The sequence below is a fragment of the Oryzias melastigma genome, linkage group LG12 (assembly GCF_002922805.2).
Source record: "Oryzias melastigma strain HK-1 linkage group LG12, ASM292280v2, whole genome shotgun sequence".
NCBI lineage: Eukaryota > Metazoa > Chordata > Actinopteri > Beloniformes > Adrianichthyidae > Oryzias > Oryzias melastigma.
In genome coordinates, this window is record NC_050523.1 from 7,702,740 (window position 1) to 7,711,014 (window position 8,275).

At 36.3% G+C, this 8,275-nt stretch overlaps 1 protein-coding gene and 1 long non-coding RNA gene across 2 annotated transcripts in view; both read right to left on the reverse strand.

The window, feature by feature from the left end:
- Positions 1–8,275, reverse strand: part of LOC112163163 (netrin-G2) — an 86,086-nt gene that overhangs the window by 69,942 nt on the left and 7,869 nt on the right. The gene's annotated exons all lie outside the window — the stretch shown is intronic.
- Positions 8,079–8,275, reverse strand: part of LOC118599427 — a 1,166-nt gene continuing 969 nt past the window's right edge. Inside the window, exon 2 of the long non-coding RNA XR_004948763.1 lies at positions 8,079–8,266. This is a non-coding gene — a long non-coding RNA (uncharacterized LOC118599427). The remainder of the gene's footprint in view (positions 8,267–8,275) is intronic.

The following is an 8,275-nucleotide window of genomic DNA, read 5'->3' on the forward strand; positions in this document are numbered from 1 at the left end:
AAAAAAAAAATTAAAAAGACTAAGAAAAAATCATATAAGTCACACTTTTTGGGGAGAAATGTAAAAAACAGGATCAAGAATTTTATCTTAACAGGCAAATCCTAATAATGAAATATATAACAATGTTAGACTGATTATAAATATATATGCACATCATACAATGATGTTCATAGCTTCATGAAACATAGGAGGAATCTAGTATGTTAGAACAACTATTTAGCATGCATAACATGCTATCAAGTTAACCAAATTCTTTATATCACTTTAAATTCATCAAATTCTTCATCCTCTGTGACGCGTTGGAACAATTTATTAAAGCCTCGTACTTCTTCTTATTTGTTGTCAGTAGAAAAATATTGATATACACACCTACAGTGCCCTCTAGTGGTTGTCACTTTTTATTAAAAAAAAAAAAATCACATATAAGTCGCGTCTGAGTATAACGGTTTGTATCAGACGCGAAAGCGCTGCGGGAGCGGCACAAAAAGGATAATATATAAATGTACAAAGCGCTGCATCCTCCGCGGCCAGCTCGCGCGGTGCAGCAATTGTTTCAGCGTCTGGTCTATTTTTTGCGCTACCCGCAAGCGATCCACGTCAATCCCGGCAGGAAGTCACGCCAGGACTCACGAGAAAATCCGGTCAATTTTCAAAATATTACCAATTTTTCAGAATAAAATACTGCGATTGACAACTGCTTCACAACCGGTGTGAACCCAGGGTAAGTCGCACCTCTGGACAAACTATGTAAAAAAATGTGACTTATATTCCAAAAAATGCACTAATGTTGCTTAATGCGCTTTTGATGCTCAGAACTTTCTTTTTACCCTTCTCAAGTTTTTTTATTTTTATTTATCCTTGTACTTTTTTCTAAGATTAAACTTTTAAGCTTAATTGATGCCATCTCTGTCAACTTAATCAGTCACTTCATCAAATTTGTTGTCCATTTTTTTAAATTTTAGATTTAAAACAATTGCTATTTGCTAAAAAAAAATCAAAGTAAGTAAAAGGAATGAACTTGATATCAGTAGTTTTAATCCTTATTTAATCTTTTTATTTATTATTTTTATTTGATTGTGTTTGAGCATAAGCAAAGCCATTTATCTTTTTAGCCATGCACTTTGGTGATTTAAAAAACATATTTTTCTTTATTTATTGAGTAAAAACACTTTCCACAAAATAATCTTAACACGTTTAGTTGTGATGTTTGGATGACAACTCAAACTACGGAAAGTATCATTCCGGTTAAAGCGTATTGATCCAGACGTGTTTGTAAATATTTAAATAATAAGGAAATTGAAGAGTTGGCGAAATCCTCGAGCTAGGTGCTAAAACCTGCATGTGGCAGCAAGTACAAGAGGGAGTTTGTTGTAATTAAGCCTTTTGTTTTTGATTATTTATTTGTTGTCAGACTTATAAGGATTAAGCTGAAGAGCCAACTGCAGAGTCAGCACTTTCGGAAAATGAAGAGGAAGTCACATTTATCAAGCGTCTAGTGCTGCAGTAAGCGAGAACCCGCTTTACAAGCAGCTTCCTTCAGAGATCCTTTAAGTAGAATCAGCGGAAGACGAGGTTTTAAAATTGACTTAACCTCTAATTTGCACTCACGCTTTTGTTTTAGTTCATGAAAATTGTGTTTTGGGTTACTTTAACATGTTTTTTCTCATGATGGAGGACATATATGAAGAAAATTAAGCTTCAAATTTAATTTTTTTAATAAATAATTATTCAATTTGTTGTAAATCAGGAGCGGACGTAAAAAAATATATTACAATTGTTGCATAAAATCTATATTTGGCGGGCCGCAAGCATCTCCGCTCCACTCCATTCTGATGCATCCACTTGAGGACAAATAGATCCATGACCGTCTTCGTTTTTCTCGTCTGAGTTGACATCAAAACTTTATGGCTGGAAAGATCAAATATTGCTCACCATTTTTGTTGCACTGGTAATGATAAGTTGGAGAGTTGAAAGGAGCTGAAAGCTAACAGAAGAAAGTGTAAAAAGATGGATGATGGGAAATGAGGGCAGGCTTACTCCGTACCAACAGTCCCATCTAGAACTACTCTGGAGAAACCATATCATAGAAAACAACTATATATATATATATATATATATATATATATATATATATATATATTATAATTGAAAGACCTTCAATAGATCTAAATATGATTGGAGTGGGTCTTTAAAAGGTTGATCTTTGAAAAATATATTTTATTTTTGAAAATGTTGTGCAAATGAACATTTTATGACTTGTTAAACTTTTGAGTATTTTGCTAATAGAAAGATTTATTGTGAAACCTTTGAGCTAAATTGGCTTTAATTGAATGTTGCTAAAATTTCATAGCTTGACTGTCAAACTCTTAAGGCCTTAGAGGATGGATGTGTATAGTTTGTATTCCTACCATTTAGGGTAAATGCTTGTAGATGGCAGCAGGGCACTTCAATGATACAGATACAGATTCTGGCTAATGAGCTCACCAGAGTTTATGTTTTCAATGTGAGTTTGGCATAGAAGTATGAGCATCTGAAGCATACAGATGAAGAAGTGACTTGTTTATTGAAACTTTTTTTCCTGCAACTAATGAGAATTTAAGCCTTCTGTAGCCGCCGTTCATACTGACTGGTCAATATTCCGAAGATTTGGGTCGAGTATCAGATGAAACAGCAGTTTCTTCCTTGTGATGTAAGCTTTAACCTGAAGGCAAAGCTGCATAATATTGATGTACTGCGCAAGCATAGATCATGTGTCAGAGCTTCTTCGCTCTCCGTTTCCCCAATTCGGCGACAGCAAAACGCAGCATCCGCTCTGACTTTTGAATGAAGTTACTGGACTGTTACGCGGTGGAAAGTGAGCCGTCACTCGCAGCAGCTCTGGTGATGTAACACCAAAAGTTAGAATCCCGAAAGGCAGCGATTATCAATCATCTGATTTATGGTGACAAGCGAGAGTGGGAAAACTCCAGTCATAAGCAAACGCTTCAGAGGGGAGATAGTCGACGACAAAAAAAAAGCAATATAGATGATCACTTTGCATGCAGAGACACAGCTGTGGAAATATCCTGCAACTGCAAACAATCTCTCTCTGAAGTACATCGGAGGATTGTTTACTATCTGATAACCCAATTATCCCCGTTGCAGTGGCTCACATAGAGATCGCTGTCAGCGCAAACACACTTAAGATGTTAATCGACATTGTTCGTAAACAACTGCAAACGGACGAGGTAATTAGACTGGGATAAAGAGGTGCTGCAGTGGACGTCACCGAATGAGAGGGTGCCCTGTGGAGGCCCAGCTGCTTTTCCGAACAACTCCTGACCTCAGTCCAGACACCAACAGAAGAAAAGATTAGTAGACCGTTGTTCTGGGCTTGACTCTTGACCTACAAATCCTATTGAAAATGACTACCCAGGTACAGCTCTATTTAGGTTAGCCGCTGTATAAAAAATAAGTGTTGTTGTGAGGCTTCACAACCACACGCTGCTGCTCATCAGCTGCTGACCTCTCTGAGCCCATAGGATTACCTACAGTAGAGGTAATATGTACAGTAATAGAGCTGGAAGATTTTATCCCCCATGAGAGCCTTACGCGAGGTTATGCTTAAGCCGTTTGTGTACCCTGCCCTCCTTTCTCCACTCTGCCTCCACGCTTACCTGGCCCGGGGATAACTGTGCCAGGACAGGCACATCATCCACAAACGTCTGCAGAGACACTCTCCCTCACCAACATGCGCACGCAGATCCCAGCCAAATACTGCGGCAGGTGGCCCGAACCACTAAACCCCTCCAACAATTATCTCCACTGGGCTCCCGTCTCTACGACAACAGCTGCCACAGCACGCCAATGATGAGTGACTTCCTTGTTTTCGGCGGCGGGTCACAACAATGAGACCCCAGCAGTCATTAAAAACATCTCAACTGCTGCAATTTGGCTCAGCCGCCTGCTCTGGATGCTGATTCATGTTTCTGCGTGCGCAGCATCCGCGACTGGAAAACCAAGAGCGAAATAATGATGATCACGCAGAGGTTTATCGGTCTCAATATGCTTCAACATAATAACTCTATTGGTTTTTCACTGTGGCTGTGACGTCACTTTATGAAAGTTTGCAGTTTTTAGAGAAGTACAGAAGGATATGTTTGGTTTTTTTAGATTTTACTGCAGCATAAACATCCAAAAAAGGCAGAGAAAGTGCAAGAAGAAGCTAATGCTAAGGTGTCTTAGAAACCTGGATAATGTGTGATGTAAATCTGCAGGGTGAAGATGGATGAAATTAGGTATTTATTGCATTTATAATGTACGTAATGTACAGAATGTGTTCAGTTTGCCACTTTTTACAAAAATCTTTGATTGTGATCAGATCTTTTATTTCCATTCTGTAATACTGTTTTTTTCTCTTAGTTTTAACTTTGAGAGTTCAGACAAAATAGAAAAGTGTGAAAAAATGTATGTTTGTCTGAGAAAATAGTTTAAAGAGTCCAGTGAGGGGTTTTACAGCCTTAAAACGTCTATAATTCTACTGCACAGATTCCACCTGTTGCAGGTTATTTTTGGAACATAATAAACATACTTTAAAAAATTGAAATTTAGTGTTTGTCATGGAAACTTTCCACTTTGGAAACAACAGTTGTATCCATCCAACAGCAAAATAAAGCCAAGTTAATGTACACTGACGGTATATACTTCACTTGATTTCTACGTTTGGCTGCAAGTGCACACAGATTATGCACAATTAAAAATCAAAATACTCTTAAAAATATCCTTAAAACATCATTTAAGATCCATTTAACTTTTGTAATCTGAAAAAAAACAATGTCTCTGGTGGTTAAAACATGTCCAGAACCTGCAAAACATCTTTTGAGTTTGTCATTTTTTTAAATATCAGTGCTTTTCTTTTTCATTTTATACACCATTCTTTTTGTCTCTAATGAGGATATAAAGTTAGAAATCTCCAGATAAGACCATAGCTGCTGCTCGACCCCACACTGCCTTCCCTTGCGTTTATATTTTTTCTTCTCGTTTCTGTTTCCAACCTTTGTTGTTCCCCAGTATACTTCTTTGTTCCCGCTTATCCTCCTTTTACGCCTAATTTTTCCTTCCACATACAGAAGTTTCTTTATTATATTGCCTGCATGGGAAATAAAGGAAGGGACAGACTCTCTGAGAACACAATTTATTTTGTTTTGGAGAAACATCAAATGGAACAACCTTCCCATTAAAAAGGCCACAGAGGGGTAGAGGAAGAGATATTGCTTTTTCACTTATAACGTTAATCTTTTATTTTGTCAGAAAGGTTTCCATCATGCTGGAAATTTAATTTTTTTTTTTTTTTTNNCAGCTTTAAATATGTGAGTGGGGTGTGTGATCTGATGCTGTTTTCTGCAATTTTAAGAGTGGGGAAAACTAGAGAAAAGGCGCCTGGGGCAAAAGGTTTAAACATCACAGAAAATCTAAAACAGATTGTTTGATCAGAGCTTGTCTGAGAGTTAGAAAAGGACAACTGACGCTGATCTAACAGCTTCAGAGAAATACCTCGGATTCTTTCTTTTTTGTCCCAAAAATTGCAAGTTCTGTTCTCCTCCAGAATGCTACCGGTGACAGTTTTAAAGAATGTCAGAGTGGAAAGTCTGTAAATTAATTTAAAAAATAGCTTTTAATACTTAAAAAATGCAACAACTCTTCAGAGAGAGGTGTGTCCATGTGGAATTACTTTATGCATAAACTGGACACACAATTATCTTTAGTAAAAACAGAATTTATGTGATTTAAGCAGGCAATGTTTTTCTTAATTTACTCTAATTGCTGAAGGGATTTGCTTAAAATGCAAAAGCTATTACACGCATTTACTAAAAGACTTGAAAATTCGCAAAAAAATCATGAAAGACCGCTGAAGTTGGCCTAAATTTCTGAAAAGAAATTGTAGAAAATTTGCATAAAAATCCTCCATTAATGCCAGTGTTGCTTAAATATGAGCTAAACTCTAAATTAGCCCAGAAATCCTTAGTTGATGCCAATTTAGCCTAAAAAGCTTACTAGCATACTAGCTCAACTCTAACATAGCATAAAAATTCTCTGTAAAAATGTTAGCTTGTTGCTAAAATATTAGTTAAACTCAAAAGTAGCCTAACAAACTTCAGTAGATAACAGCTTAGCCAAAAAGTGTCAGCATGTTGCTAAAATATTAGATTAAATTAACTTTAAAAACCATCAGTAGATACTAAACTAGCCAAAACGAGCTAGCATAATGCTAATATTACAGCTCATTGCCAGATTTTTTAAAAAAAATACAGTTAATCGTTTCAAAGTGCACAAAGTTTTTGAAAAAGTTTTCATTCATTCCCTATGGAGAATATTTTGCTCAATATTTAAAAAACTGTAAAGTTTATAAATGTTTTGAAACACAATTAACCCTTTTACATTGGAGCTCCAGTGTTTATGTTCTTTGATTTTCTGTAATTTTTGAACCTTTAACACAATCATTGTAATCTGTGATCGTGTTAAGGTTTCAATTTGTTAAAGATTTTGTTTAAGTGTCACAGGTTAAGAAATACTAAGAAACACAGTTTTAATTGTAAATTCTTTTATATAGGTCCTCTATTATGAGAAAAATGCTACAAGTACATGTTAAAACACAAAAAATACTATTTTTATTGGAGTAGGTATTTTAAGTTTAACTGGTTTAACTTTTAAAAAATATTCAACAACTGCAGAAATTGTATGTAGAGCCTGAAAACTGTCTTAGAAACTTACAACGTGTGAACACAAGAGTTTTGAACACCAGCAATGCTCATTTACTCACGTTTACTTCTCATTGGAAGTGGTCATATCGCATGATACCGAGTCCGTTGTGAACGTAACTTATTACTTCCATTAATCTGTTATCAACACCAGCTTTGACCTAATTCACAGGAATCAGTGGAGTAAATCCTGTTAAACATGGGATGAAAAAGTTAAATTTGCAATCTACCAACAGAACAAGGACGATGAAGCTCAAACAAAACCTGCACATAATTTAGAACGTGTTTCCTGAAAGGAGGGTCCAGAGTTTGCACAGAGGCTGAGAATACCTGGAAGGAAGAACCTTAAATTAGACTTTACTACTGAAAAATAAACAAATAAATACATTAAAAAGTAATTTAGCAGAAAATACTACAGTCATCTTTTCTCTTATTGCTTTCTGGAGATCAGGTGATTCTTTTTCAGGTGAGTCATTTCAAGCTGCGGCGCTCAAACTGTTTTACTCCTGGCATAAGTGAATCCCTCAAATGAAATTACAAACAATAAACCCAGGCTTTGCTTTAATCACATAAAGTGTTTTTCCGTTTCCTATAAAATGCCTTGCTGTGTTCAAAAACAGGAGCCTCTGCATGCAAATGTGTTCTAGGTGTGCGTTTGTGTGGGTGGGTGTTGTTTATGTCTGTAAGGGTGCAAGATGAGAAGGAAAAAAAAGCCCTAAATGTTTACTGTGGGCATGGGTGATTATGCCGGAGGAGGAGAGGACAGAAACGGAGACGTCCTGCTGCTCGTTCTGCTGGAGTCACAGTGGCCGGACCTCCACGGACGAGCCGCATTATGAACTTATCTCGTATTCAGGCGCAGCGTTTATGCTTCATAGGGGGAAACATCAGATGGAGGCACTGCTTTTTCCAAAGTGTTTCTATGAGGTGAATTCAGGGAAAAGCTATTATCTTTTATTGATGTACGTTATTGAATATAAACCAATTACAAGGAAAGTGTAGATGAAAAGAAGTAGGAAGGGAGGATTTCAGGCATAAAACAACCAGACGAGCCTGGTATAATGTTCTTCTCTCTGGGTTTCATGGCGTGGACAACCAGTTTTCTTTTGCAAAGCAGAAAAAAGAAAACAAACAAACTTAATATCCTTTTTTGTCTATTTTGGATTTCAGAAACTAAGAATAATGTCATGATATTGCAAAATAGCAAGCCAAACTCCACGTATTTGTTGAATTAACAAATTCTCACTTAGAAAACTTTTTAATTTTTGAAGTGTCTTTCAGGGGTGGAGCTACATGGGGGCAAAAATGAAACTTCAGGATACATTCTTTTTCTCTGCTCAGTTTTCTTTTTTTTCCTTTTTTCAAAGCTTTTGGACAGTTAAAAATCAAGCATATTAACTTATAAAAACTTTAAATGATCCTGCAAAGGTTTCTAAACCCTTTAAACAATAATAACAATAAAATCCTGAAATGTTTGCATTTTTATTATTAAGCATTGCAGACCGGATCATACGACCACAAATTCTAACCTGTTTATT